General features: G+C 41.3%; 1 pseudogene; it reads right to left on the bottom strand.

Moving 5' to 3' along the window:
- Nucleotides 1-6,102: 6,102 nt before the first annotated feature.
- On the bottom strand, nt 6,103-10,725 carry LOC117384852 (phosphatidylinositol glycan anchor biosynthesis class U protein-like; annotated as a pseudogene).
- Between the last annotated feature and the right edge of the window lie 2,629 nt (nt 10,726-13,354).

Genomic DNA, 13,354 nt, shown 5'->3' with positions numbered 1-13,354 from the left:
TCTGCACCCGCGGTGGCTCCGCCCGGACCCGCGCCGTAGGCCTCCATGCTCTCCGCAGCGGCCCTCGCGGCTCCTCTTGCCAGTGATGGCCCATTATGGGCCGACGCTCCAGTGCCATCCATTTTCAGGGCTAGTTGATTCCACAGGTGAGTTGTTACACACTCCTCAGCGGATTCAGACATACATGGCCATGGTCCTGTTGTCTATATCAACCAACATCTTTTCTGGGGTTTGATGATTGTCGGCACTGGGCGCCTTAACCTGGCGATTGGTTCATCCTGCAACGCCAGTTCTGCTTACGAAAAGTGGCCCTCTAGGCGGCTCGCATTCCACGCCCAGCTCCAAGCCAGTGAGCCATGCTTCTTACCCATTTAAAGTTTGAGAATAGGTTGAGATTGTGTCAGTCCCAAGACCTCTAATCATTCGCTTTACCAGATAAAACTGCAAGACATCGAGTGCCAGCGGCCCTGAGGGAGGAAAACAGCTACTAGATGGCTCCATTAGTCTTTGGCCCCTATACCCAGGTCGGACAACTGACTTGCATGTTAGGACCGCTGCGGGCCAGAGTTTCCTCTGGCTTCGCCCTGCCCAGGTATAGCTCACCATCTTTCAGGTCCCATCTTGATCCAGTACCCATGGAGAATGAGCCAATCCTGGCTCTGACAATTTATGCTGGTCCCCTGATTCTCCACCTCCAGGGGAGGAGGAACAACCCGTGCCATTACACAGGAAGAATGAGCCAATTCTGGACTACTGCAGGCAGGGTGGTGCCCTAGTTCTCCACCTTCAGGAGGAAAACATCCCCCACACCCACAAGGAAGGGGAAACAACCTGGTCCCCCACCCAGAAAGAATGAGCCACCCCTGGGCCACTGAACGCAGGCTGGCGCCTCAGCCCTCCACCTCCAGGGGGGGCATCCCGATCCCGCAACCATGGAGAATGAGCCATTTCTGGGGTCTGATAAGCGTTGACATTGGGCGCCTTAATCTGGCATTCGGTTCATCCCGCAGTGCCCGTTCTGCTTACCAAAAGTGGCCCAGTAGGGGACTTGCATTCCACGCCAAGCTCCAAGCCAGCAAGTCAAGTTTCTTACACATTTAAAGTTTGAGAACAGGTTGAGATTGTTTCGGCCCCAAGAAGCCTAATCATTCACTTTACCAGATAAAACTGCGAGACATTGAGCACCAGCGGTACTGAGGGAGACTTCAGAAGGAGCCAGCTACTAGGTGGTTTGATTAGTCTTTGGCCCCTATACCCAGGTCGGACAACCGATTTGCACGTCAGGACTGCTGCGGGCCTCCACCAACGTTTCCTCTGGCTTTGCCTTGCCTAGGCATAGTTCACAATTTTTCGGGTCCCATTTTGATCCAGGACTCATGGAGAATGAGCCAATCCTGGCCTTTTACCCTAGGGTTATGGTTAGGGGCTATGGGGCCTTCAGTATCAAAGGCCAGGCTCTCTGTCCTTGGGTTGGGGGGTCAGGACACTCCCCCTGGACGTGGAGAACCCGGTCCCAGCCTGCCTTCAGCAAACCAGGAATGGCCCATTCTTCCTGGCTTGGGGGCCATGATGGTCCCTCTCCGCCTGGAAGCAGAGAACCAGGGGACCAGCCTAAATTGTTTAAGCCAGGATTGGCTCATTCTCAGTGTGTTCTGGATCAGGATGGTCCCTACTGGCGGTGCCCCAGTCTGCCAGCTCCCAAGGCCAGGCTCACTCTCCCTGGGTAGAGGCCAGGAGGGCCGGACACTAGGGTAAGAGGCCAGGAGTGTTCGACCTAGAGCTAGAGGACCAAGGTCCCAACTATCCTTGTCTAACCCAGGAATGGCTCACTGTCCCTGGGTAAGAGGCCAGGAGTGTACCTCCCTGAGTCTCCCAGGAATGGCTCACTGTCTCTGTGTAACAGGGATTCGTGTGTTTGGTCATAGTTGCTCCAGCTGTTTTCCCAGCGGAGCCCCAGAGCACCCGGACTAAACCTGGACTATACTAACATAAGATTAAGATCAAACTAGTGGCAGAGTAGTATCCCGTGAGTTTGCTCCCAGCCCTGCTATGGATTTCAGGGGCTTTCTGTCAACTGGACAAAGCTTTAGAGTGAAGACATTTTGCCGCGCATTCTAGAGGCTTTTTCAATTCTGGTCAGGTTGCATAATTGTTTAGGCTATCCAAAATATGACTCAAGGGCAGATCACTCTTATGTATGTGTCAAGATCCCAGTCTGGCTTGTGTTTTGTGCTGTTTTCCTTCTGCTTTCTGCGTCAGAGCCTGGAGCTGGACGGAGACTTGGGTTCCTCCCATGCACACCTGCAACTAACTGCCAATCAAGCTGCTGGGGAGGACAAAGGGAGCCAGGACCGAACACTCTGCGTGTCCAGTGGTACAGCTCCGCTTGGCTCAATCTCATGTTTTTGCATTTTGACACTCATTTCTAAGTTGGATGTTTTTGCTCCTCATCAGATCCCGCTCCCTGGACCCAGCTCTCCACAACCAGTACTGCTCACCTTGTCTCTGACCCCGCTGCCCAAGATCTACTTCTGGACTACTGCAATCATTCTACCTTCATTCGCACATTTTAAACCTGTAAAATAAACATTGTTAAACTGCTCCCTGAGTTCTGTCTCTTTGGTCTCCCTGTCAGTCATTACAACTGTATGTGTGAAAGGAAGCTTAAACAAAGCATTGAATTTATGTTCTAATGGAAGAATATCAAGATAATAACTTAGGGTCTTAAATTTTAGTTCATTAATCTGAAATACATTTTTTCATTAATCTGCTCGAAATAAATACAGTGGTCCTTTGTTTATCTCAGAGGTTGCAAAGCAGTCAGCTTTATTCTTTTACAATTATATATGTTTTAAGGCTGTAAAACCCCTCACCAAACACTTTCTACACTTTTCTCAGACATTTTCTCACATTTCTCTTGTTTAAACACTCTTATAGTTCAAACCTAGGTAGGTACTTTTGTTGGTGCAGAACGTTTCATCGACATTGTTAATTTTGTTGGGGAGAAAACTTGCAAACATACAGCACTACAGAGTCACACTGCTAGCGAACGAACATTTATATAAATTTGGCAAGTTGAACACATTCTGTACAGTACAGGAGACACAGCACAGAGGAGATGGTCTACAGTCCCTTTGTCAATCAGGACACAGAACACAATGTGAGTTCATACACTGTAAAAAAAAAAAACATGCAAAATTGCACACAAAAAAATCTGCGAAACAGTGACGTGATCCACGTTATTATGAGGGATAATTGTAAAATGAAATTAAGATATGGAGCTCAACAATGATCGAGTCCAAAAAGCACATTTAAAACACAGATTTTTTTATTTTTTTTATTCAAAAAGTCTACTGGCAGTGTCTTATAAGTAACCGGACCAGAACTCAAGAAGTCTCTTAGATGAAATGTCAAAATGTCTTCTCTCTAAAACTTTTGTCCAGTTGACAAAATTAAATTTTCTTTGTTTTTTTATATTAATTCATCACAAGTTTGATTTTATAAGTACAGTAACAGCAGCCACAATAGTTGCTATTGCAGGCATGGTCTCTAAAAGTAACAAAAGAGAAGATTCCCATGTAGTACTTTAAGACATTTCACCAATCTGATCAAGCCTAATGTCTTCTCAAACCCATTATATCTCAACAAACCAGGGTGGTATTAATTCAGGAGGATAGGGACAAAGTCATATGACCTTTGATCCCACAGAGGTCATAGTCAGGGGCAGAATAGACTTAAGATGGGAGAGAGGCTACAGCTCACAAAAATGCATAGACATTTATAAAGCAGAAATACAGTTGGTACAAATGTGGAATAACATACTAGCCTCACAGCAAGAAGGTCCTGGAGCCACTGGACCAATCACGAGGAAGAAAGTACAAGACTAAAGCAAACCAATAGATTATCATGGCCTAGGTGAGAGCTGTCCCAGATGAATACTGTGAAGAATTGCAATCAAGAGTGTTGCATATCAGTTTGGCTTCTGCAGTGAGACGTTTTGGTCAAATAAAGGCATTTAAACATTTGCAATTTGAATCTTAAGTTGTTCATTCTACAGTTATATTCCCATGTGTCTGATCAGTTTCCATCTTGACACAATATACAAGTCAACAATGCAATATTTGACACATGAATAAAATCAATCTATCATCTTATCTAATCAATACATACAGTGAAAGTGAAAGATAAATAAAATGAGCCATTAAAGCTCCCTGGACAGGAAGTTTTTTTCAGAATGTCCTGTCTCCATTTCTTTCAATTTTATATTTTTTATATGGCTTCCAGACTTTGCCAAAAGTATGATTTTAGCAATTATTTCCCTGCTACCCAAACCAGGAAGGTACAAATGGGAAATTATCTCCCACTCTGAGCTCATGTACATGTGTTTAGCTCGGGTAACCCATGGAATCACCCACGTGTGCACCACTGAATGTGCCTATGGAGCAGTATTCTTCACTGATAAAAACTACACTAGGATTAGAGTTGCAATATAACTTTTCCTCTGCTGGATCCACTGGTGCCAACTGCTTGTCTGCCTTGTCAGGAATGTTCCACAGGAGACAAGCACTTACATTTAAATACAAAGCTGTGGCAAACAAATGTTTTTTTTAAATCATAATTATTAGTAAATGTTTTAATAAACCCAACATTTATTAATTTATTTTTTAAAGCAACAGTATCAAAACAGCAAACACAAAATAAATCTCTTTACAGTGCAGCAAAATAAATATTACATCATCATTCATTCATTCATTCACTAGCCTTCACAAAAACAAGGGGACATAAATTTGTATTTGAGAAAAAAAATCTAATTAAACAGTACAGTAATTATAGCATAGTAAAATTTGCAACAAGAGCTGTTATTTTGAATTAAAGTGGTTGAATATTATATGTGTTCAAAAATCAATGTTAATACAATCTTAACCATTAGTTCCCCAAGTACCAAAAGACATTATAATTAAGACGAATAAAGGTATATCTTTAAGCATGAAAAATCCATTATTTTTAGGTCAATGTTAAAATTGGGTATTGAAAAGACACATGCAGCGCATTTTAAAATGGTATTTTCCTCATTTTTGTTTACAATAATATTCCAGTTTGGCAGTAAGAAGAAAAAGGGCCTAGAATTATGCAGGACAATTATATTTGATGACGTAAAGGCACACGGTTTTCAAGGTAACTTCTATGGTATATTCATTGCTAAAACATAACTTACTTAGATCACCATGTTACCTTTTGTTGTTTTGTTAAAATGCTATATCAGCCAAAATCAACATATCATGTTTAATAATTTTTACAGTCCTTTGTTCCCCACGCCAAGTCTCTCCTCCTTTAAAGCGCAATTACATTACAATCTGCATGCATTCCACTAATGAAACTACTGCTTATTGCATCAGGTTTGTCTTGTTTTGTGTCTTGTTTCATTGTCGTGTGGGAGTATGGTTACATGGCCTGACCATTGGGTGGGATCATACTGCTAACCGGAAGGAGGGTTCAAATCGTGTCCAGGTGAGATCACAAAATGAATGAAACATGCACGGATGACACCTAAAACCTCATGTTTTTGATGAGGGAATGCTATAACATGGTAGAAAGCTTCATAAAGTAGATTTTGCTTAATACCCTTCTTTAAACAATGTATTAAATCATGTAAGAGACTATAATAAATTGCTGAAATTTGAACATTCGTAACAACATTCCTATGAGTAAAAACGTCCAGTGTTGATTCAAAAGAACTGGTGGAAAACAAAAAAATATTGTGCACACAACTTAGTTTCCAGGAATTATTTCAGCATAAACTGACAACAACAACATCTTGCAAGAAGGAAGGAAGGTTTTCAAAATAAAACCCTGGCATTATATATATGTTTATGTAGAGGAAGTTACAAACATGTCAAAGTAAAAAAGGCATAGTCTACATCCCACATTTTTGTTGGGCTTAATACGTTCAGTCTACCAGCATCTTCCACCAACACCGTTCCAGGAGTTTGGTATAATTTCGTCCTGTGTGGTGAAATGCCATTCCCTTACAGGATAATACTCGCCTGTGCTGTCCACTGGCTGGTCTGCTTGGTCAAATGTGACTGAAGAGGTCTTTAAGAGTTATTTTAAAATGAGTGTGGCCTCTGACCCATCCTTCTTCTTCAGGTAAAGTCCATACGTGAGGTGGTCCTCTCTCCGTAAGAAGGCGTAGAAGTAGTCTGACACCAGGAGAATCTACAAAATGAATAATATAAATAGACAATATTTTATATTACAGTGAATACAGGGGTCACAATGTCTGCCAAAAGACCGCCATGAGATAAAAATCTCATTAAAACATTGTAAATGCTTTCAGTGATAAGAAACCAAGGCACCCCGAGGAAACCTATGCAGGGACAGGGAGACCATGCCCCCCACCCACCGTCTGGGAATGAGAACTTCTGCTCTGAGGCAAGAGCACCAATCGCTGTACCAGGTGTATGAAATAAAACTGATCAATCCAATTAAAAAATATATACATTTTTACATTAGTTTTGGTGTATAGAATACTGTGCAATTCTTGGGTCGAAATGATCATATTGAAACAATCCAAGGATTGAATGTACTTCACCCTCAACAGAATGAATACTAACACAAATATTATTGACAGCTAAAAAAAACAAAACAAAAAAACATGCAAACATACTTTGACTACTTCTAATTTGCGCTAAACTCAGAATCCACAGAAACATAAGCTAAAACATCTGTGGGTCTGAAGTCAGAATATATGTCCACAAAAACACACAGTGGATCAAGTCCTGCTCAGAGCGGAGCACTGGTATTTGCCTTAAGCAGCCTCACTTCTGTCAGTCCAGCCCAAGGCAGTTGTGGCTACAGAAGCAGCTTACTACCATGCAGTACACTTTCAATATCTTGAAAGGTGATTTACATTCTGATTTACTTATGCTTCACCTGAGCCACATTGAACAGTAGTGTAATGGCGTAGTAAAAGTTGGAGTTGGCACTGCCAGAGTAGATCCACAGATGCCACAGCACAGGGAACAGAGCAGAGCAGGCGATCAGCACACATGTGACCAGGAAGATGTTTCTCAGGACTGAGGAGAGACAGAGTACATTTGATTACAAAGCACAATAATTCAGAATCAATGTTTCCATCTCAAACAGTTTAAATATTATTCTGATGCTCTTTGGAATATTCAATATAAAAGAAAAATGTGAAAACAGGTCAAAATAATCAATAAATAAATTAGCAGTATCAAATCGCTTCCCTTAAATGGAGGTTTCAAATTGTAGAATGTGAATTTGGAGGGCAGAATACAATGTTGTAGTGTTGACTAGAGGGGGTATTCTACTTCTACAGGGTATTACCAGTAACGCATAACATATTTGGATCACCATGTTCCCTTTTATTGTTTTGAAAATGCTGTATTTACCAAAAAGGTTTCTTTTGTTTCACTTTTGTTTTTGGTCTCTGTGCCAAGTCCCTCTTTAGAGCGCTTTCATAAAACAATCAGTGTGCATCCCGCTAATAAAACTACTGCACATCACTTCAGGTTTGTCAAGTTGTTATGTACAGTATTCTATCATGCGTGGATGATGTAGACTTTTGGCCTAATGGAATCTCACAGCTAACTGTAAAGAAGTTTCATTAGGAGGCTCAGAAGAGATTGGTAAATTACTGAAAAGCTTCTTAAGATATGTGCTTTTGATGAGGGAACAATATTATCAATATTATTACATAGTTAAAAGCTATATATATATATATATATACTACATAATTCCCCCTCTTTAACACAGTAATGAGCTTAGGATCTCTATTATTTTACTTTAATATTTTGTCTTTCCAGAACTCCCTACAACCGCCTCCATCTAAAGGTGAACGTGTGTGATTAATGAATAAACAGCGAGTTATTTTAAGCCCTCACATCTGTGTAGGTGGCTCCAGAGTGGGAGGAGGGACAGGTACAGAGCTATGCCTCCCACTGTGGGGTAAGATTTAAAGATGGACATCACGGCCAACTGCATGAACATCAGGAACACTGGGTGCTCCCTGATAAAAACAAACAGATTTCAAATTAGCCAATACAACAGTGAGTAAAAACTATAAAACAGTAATAAGAAATCATAATCACTCGTGATTACAACGACAGTAGCTCAGTTGGTAGAGTGTTTGTCCACTGATCTGAAGGTTGGTGCTCTCGACATAAACATCATTGGTTGAGCGGTCAGATCCACTGATCTGGTTGGCGGTGTGATTCTAGCTCACAGAGGGCAAGACACTTAACCCACCTTGCCCTCAGTGTCTGCGTACAGTGTGAATGGGTGAGTGGTAAAGAGTGGTTGTAAAGCGCTTTGAGTGCCTTGAAGGTGGAAAAGCACTATAGAAAAATGTGACCATTTACCATATGATATGGCAATACTAATTAATGCTGCCATATATTTTTTGTGAAATATACCAAAAATAGTCACAGTGACGTAATGACACGATATTAATGCATCATATTAAGAGAGAAATTGTATTTTTTGTGAGCAAAAGATGAAAATGTTAAAACTGAAACAATAACATAAGTGCAAAGATAAATTAAATACTTATGATATAATCAGCATCAATGGTATAACAAGTATTCTGACATATCTATACAAAGACATTGGATCCTATGGTAGAACAACTATCCCATAGCTGCAAAGTTTCCCTTGAGAAAGACACTTTACCCACTTTAACCACTAACCACGTAGAGTGTTTGTCCACCGATCCACCGATCCAAAGTTTGGTGGTTCAAATTCCGCTCTCAACATAAACGTCATTGGTTGAGTAGGTTGGCGGTGCGATTCTAGATGAATGCTGTTGTTGTGTCCTTGGGCAAGACACTTAACCCACGTCGCCCACCCACGTGTACACTTGTGTGTGAATGGGTGAGTGGTTCCTTGTTGTAAAGTGCTTCGAGTGCCTTGAAAAGCGCTATAGAAAAATGTGACCATTTACCATTAAACCAGCACTAAACAGGAATTGGCTCAAAAGAGCTCAAAACACTTTATCCATTGCATACTGCCATCTGGTGGTCAACATGAAGTTGTTCTCCATCAACACACCTTCAGCAGACAGATTCTTATCATTTCACTCAAACTATTCAATTCAATTCATTTATTTTTGTAACGCCCAAAATCACAACAACAACAACAACAACAACAACAACAATCACAACAAACTATCTTCACTAAGCTGATGAACTTGTGGTTCTTCTACAAATGACAAACTTTTGCCACTTGTAGAAAAAGAACCACAACTTTTACTTAAGAGTACAGTTACACTGTTATATAATACATAATAAGTAGGAGTAAAAGTCTTAAAAACTGCTGACATTTATATATTGGCATTTGTCCTGAAGTGATTCTGTCAGTTGTCATACTGTTGAGGGTGAAGTACATGACTTACTTGAGTTTGATTTGAGAGAGGAATGGTGTAGAAGAAGACATTGATTTGAAAATCACAGTTGAAGAACAGCCTGAAGTGTTCGAACATCTCAGTGAAAAAATACCAGAAGAGGCCGATGTTTGGAGTCAGGTCTGGAACAGACAAACTGTGGAGGAGAGAGAAGAAATGAATGCAAGAATAAAATCAAATAATGGCCTTATCTGAGTGCAATTCTTATATTTTTTACATCAAGTAGCACATATTTGGAAAATATTGACTTTCAAAGAACTAAACAGAGAACAAAATAATAGCTGTTCATTGCCATATGTTTTTATTCATGACATAAATCAGGACATGATCTTCCAGTGAACTGCTCAGGTATCAGTGTTTCCTACTGTTTTCTGTAAACATTTAGAAAGCAATGCAGCATAATTCTCTATATAGTCTTGTTGCTGTGTCAATTTGATACTAAAAACATTCAAAATGTGTGGAATTGAATGTAACAAAAATCATGTAGAAAAAACTCAGTAAACTTACATGAATCCATAGACAGATGGTATGTAGTCCCAGGAGCCCAGCAGAAAGAAGGAGAGGCAGATGATAATGAACAGACTGCCCAGGTAAATGAGAGGTACTGAACCATGAACCACCAAAAACTGGCCCAGCGGTAGTTCACTGGAATGTACAGCCGCTGGGGAGGGACAGGATGGAGTTCCAGATGATTAGGGAGGTCAATCTCAAATGTTAGTGTGAAAAATTGATTAAATAGCAATTGTTGATTTAGAGATGGGCAAAATTAGAATATCAAGTATATCATATTTTATTAAAAGAAAACATTTAAAACGCAGGACAAAGAACGCACTTGCAATTTAATATTTCAAGTAATGGTATAAAGTGCTATTTCTGCACTTTTGTTATAAATTTTATATCACATAGAGCTCAACCGTGACCACCCATCCCCTGGTTCCAGAAATGAATTTCCCATTCATTTTTTCCATAGACTAAAAAAATATATATATTAGAAGTTTGAAAGCTTGCTCAGGGATACTCAGCTCTGTGGTGACTAATGGCCACAAGAACTGTCACTTTATTTAAAATCTGTTTCTGAAATTTTATAAACTGCAAAGTTATTAAAGCATTTCGCAGAATCTTGTGTTTTAAATGTGCTTTTTGAAGGTAAAACTACCGCATTATGGATATTAGTTACCACGTAGCTGGTTAGCCTTCGCGATGACTTTGAACTCTTAATATTTGAATTTTTTCCAAAATTCACCTTGAAAAATGAAAGGAAAATTTACTTCCAGAAATGGCACAGACTTGTTGAGCTCCATTAGTTTAGCACATTTTGGAGTTTATCTGATATTTATTTTCTTAGCTGATATGTTTTTTTCTTGCTGTTGTGGCTGATATATTGGCAATATCTATATCAATATGTTAAAATCTAAAGCAAGTCCCAAGTCAGGGGCTTTTTCCAACAAGTGAAAAAAAAAAAAAAAATCCCCAATATCCTGATAATGACACATTATATTACATTGCTACACTAGCTTATCAAAGCAGGGCAGATAAGAGTCTTGCCCAAAGGCACAATGGCAATAAACATATACATGCAATAATTGTGTTAAATAATTTAATAATTTACAATAAATTAACCATTGCTGAACAAATTGGTTCAATATTAGTCCTTATAATTATAATATAATATTGTAACCTTTCATTTATTTGATGTATGTTATTTTATGTATTAACATTAATTTGGGGACATTAGTATTTTGTTTATTGCCTTGTATTTATTTTATTAATAATTCATATTTATTTATTATTTTATGTTGGGCAAGGTACATTTACTTAATAATAATTTTGGTTCCTATTGTTTTGTTTCGGTACAGCTCATTTTGGGGAGCGCACCAAGGAACGCGCATTAGGGCGCGCACATGTTAAGTTGGGAAGAGTTGAGAGTTGCTGAATAAAAACGGTTGAGCGGCGCACTGTCCTGCCGTGTTGGTTTTTTTGGGTAGCAAGGGAAACAGCAAGAAGAAGATAACACATAATATATCTAACTGTAACCCGACATATCCACAGCCTCCAGAGACTGGTGAAATCAAAATATAAGGGTTACAGACTGGTGGCAGCGGTGTTTTTCTTGCTAGTTTTTGTCTATGCTACTTAGCCAAGGCAGTCAGCTAGCATCGGCGGTGGATAACTTGTCCGGGAGATACGATATTGCTGTCTACGGATACTTTCGTGCAGACCCAGAGTTTCCACTTGTTCGTTTTAGCTGGACAGTGTTTGCAATATGTCGCAACAGCAACCGCAGCCGGACAACGACGTTGAGGACAACGGCGCACGTGCTCACAGCGATGCTGATGTGCCCGGCGCGGCTCCGCAGCAGCGGGACGCCTCACAGACTGTCGTTCATTATCGAGTGGATTTGCCGCCATGTTTCCACGGCGATGGTAAGGACAAAGAAAGTTTTGCTCTATGGAAAACCAGACTGGAACTTGCAGTTAAAGCCTGCGCGGATGGACAAAAGCTCGATATAGCTACTATACTTCCCACTCGCCTTAGTGGAGATGCGTTAGCATACTGGCTGTCTTTGCCACCAGCAGTGCAACTGGATTATGACCAATGTACAGCCAAGCTCAATGACGTTTTTGGCAGGAAAGAATTTTTGCTGCATTTTCAAACTTTTGTTAATGCAAGACAGCGTCTGCCTAAAGAACCATTAGAAGTCTATGCTGCTGAAATCACAAGGTTAGTGCTGGAAGCTTTTCCAAACTACGGAGAGCCTGCTATTGCCATGGAACGCTTCAGAAGATTTGTTGCCGGATTAGACCCCATTCTTCAATCAAAATGTCACGAGCATGGTGCAGCTACATTGGAAGACGCGCTGGCAGTTGCATGTAAATGGGAACGTGCACAAGAGGCTTTGAGGCTACTTCCTCCTCCACTTCCACTGACTAACACATCCTATACCTCAACACCTGCGTCCAGAGACGAGCCGCTTTCTGCCATGGTCTCTACCAAACATGAAAAGAACCAGGTAGATTGCTCTGATGAACTGCTTGATGCCATTAAGCAACTTTCCAGAGATGTTCGCTCTCTGAAGCTACAAGGACATGATGTGAGCCATGCCAGACATAGTCATGCTCCCCACAGTGATTTTTCCAGACGTGACTCCCGAGGTGACCGCGGCAGGGAGAGATATCAACGCACCCCATCTGTGTCTCCCGTCCGAGATGCTCGCGCAACTACACCCACATATCACCGGTCCAGGAGGTCCTACAGCGACTACAGCTTTTCCAGGCGCTCACCGGACCACCACGATCGTCGGCTGTCACCGGACCGTTGTGATCGTCGGCAGTCTGCGGGACCTTCTTCACCTTCTCCTCACCGGGACCATCACTCCAGCTACGAGAGGCACTCCAGACCCCGCAGCCCAGACAGATGGCGTCCTCATTACCATGGTGACAGGTCCTTCCCTTACCATGACTATGACCGTAACTCTACTTATGATGAAGGTAGACCCAGATCCCCCTCAGCACGCTCAGGCAGGGGTAGACCGAGACAATATGCTAGAGACCATCATGTGACCTTTAGTGACGACTACTACAGTCAGGGAAACGAGTGGCAGTAGACACTGAGGGCCAAGTGTCTGCTCCTAGTGACGAGGCCCACACTAGATCAATTCAACAACCCAAACATAAGACATTCACCCGAAATGTACTGGCCATTATTGAAAATGTTGCTTCTAAAGTATTCATAGATTCTGGCTCAGACATCTCACTGATTAGTGAAGCGTTTAGAATGTCCATTCCCTCTCTGAGAACAAAACCATTACAGCGACCTCAAGTTGTCCCTAGGGCTGTGACTGGTGACTACCTAGACAATCTTGGCACCCTCGCAGTGAACCTGAGGTTGGGCAGTGAAATGTTCACACACACTGTCCAGGTAGTCAGGAAT

Source organism: Periophthalmus magnuspinnatus, chromosome 17, assembly GCF_009829125.3.
Source record: "Periophthalmus magnuspinnatus isolate fPerMag1 chromosome 17, fPerMag1.2.pri, whole genome shotgun sequence".
NCBI lineage: Eukaryota > Metazoa > Chordata > Actinopteri > Gobiiformes > Gobiidae > Periophthalmus > Periophthalmus magnuspinnatus.
This window is presented reverse-complemented; position numbering and strand designations above follow the sequence as displayed.